Source organism: Ailuropoda melanoleuca, unplaced genomic scaffold (genome assembly GCF_002007445.2).
Source record: "Ailuropoda melanoleuca isolate Jingjing unplaced genomic scaffold, ASM200744v2 unplaced-scaffold38666, whole genome shotgun sequence".
Classification (NCBI taxonomy): Eukaryota; Metazoa; Chordata; class Mammalia; order Carnivora; family Ursidae; genus Ailuropoda; species Ailuropoda melanoleuca.
The window spans coordinates 1-1058 of record NW_023210132.1 but is presented as its reverse complement, the minus strand read 5'-3'; the positions used below and the strand labels follow the sequence as shown (position 1 = coordinate 1058).

The 1058-nt window shown below is 40.4% G+C and overlaps 1 pseudogene; it reads left to right on the top strand.

The window, feature by feature from the left end:
• The first annotated feature begins 715 nt into the window (after positions 1 to 715).
• Positions 716 to 817, top strand: LOC117798949 (annotated as a pseudogene).
• The last annotated feature ends 241 nt before the right edge of the window (positions 818 to 1058 follow it).

The following is a 1058-nucleotide window of genomic DNA, read 5'->3' as shown; positions in this document are numbered from 1 at the left end:
CATCCAGGCATCTTGCTAACTTGGATAGGTTTGCCGGATGTAAGCTATTTTAGTGAGAAAGTAATAGAAACTTACAGCGAGCAGAAAGTTCACTGTGTAGAGAAACAAAGCAATGCCAGTTACCCATATNGTTACCCATACATTGCAAACAATTTCCCTAAGCAACTGAATAGCTTCCATGACAAAGGCAAATCAAGCCTCTTACCCTGATGCGGGGGATCTCGGATTCTAGGAAGCATGCACATCGCTTGAAAAGCTTGCTAGAGTGCAGATTCCGAGACGGCCTCCTCCAATCCTCTTTCAGTAGCTACAGTTATCTTTCTTTTAACCTGGAATTTGAGGTGATTCTGACGGGTACCATGCTTTGAGAAACAATATGTAAAGGACGTCAGTAAAATATGCATTCAGTCCAGGAGGAGGGTTGATGACTACTGTGTTACTTTCAGTGACTTCCTTTGCCACAGTAAGAGAATTGACACAGCTCCATTCCTGCCTCTGCACTAGGGAATCTCTTTGGCTTTCTGAGTGAGCATCAGCGACCTCATCGTTTAAGATGTGCTTTGCAGAGTACACAAGGTTACAGGGAAGATTTTTTAAATACCTGTAACACCGAAGTAAAGTGTTTACTTTGCTAAGGCATGAAATGTTAAGCAAATTTTCCAGCATCGCTTACCATGTCCAGATACAAACTCGAATTCAGAATTACCATGTCTCCTGATCGACAAGGACTCCCACATATGCATTCCTTGGAAATCGGAACAAAATGAGTGAGTAAAAACAAAAAGAATTACAATGTCTTTTCTCCTTTACTTGATCATTGAAAATGACTGAAGTCAACACCTCGAAAAGGGTAGTCCCCTGGTATGAACGCCTCGAGGAAGATGTACAAAAGTTACAAATAGCATCAATAATAATAATAATAAAATAGCCCTGCAAAACTGAACTTAGTCCCTCAGTGCGAGAAAGCACTACTGCTAAATTTGCCCTAATTTTTCTAAGTGGTTTAAGTTAACTTGAAAATGGAGTCCACATTCTTCATCAAGATAAGCCAAAATCAT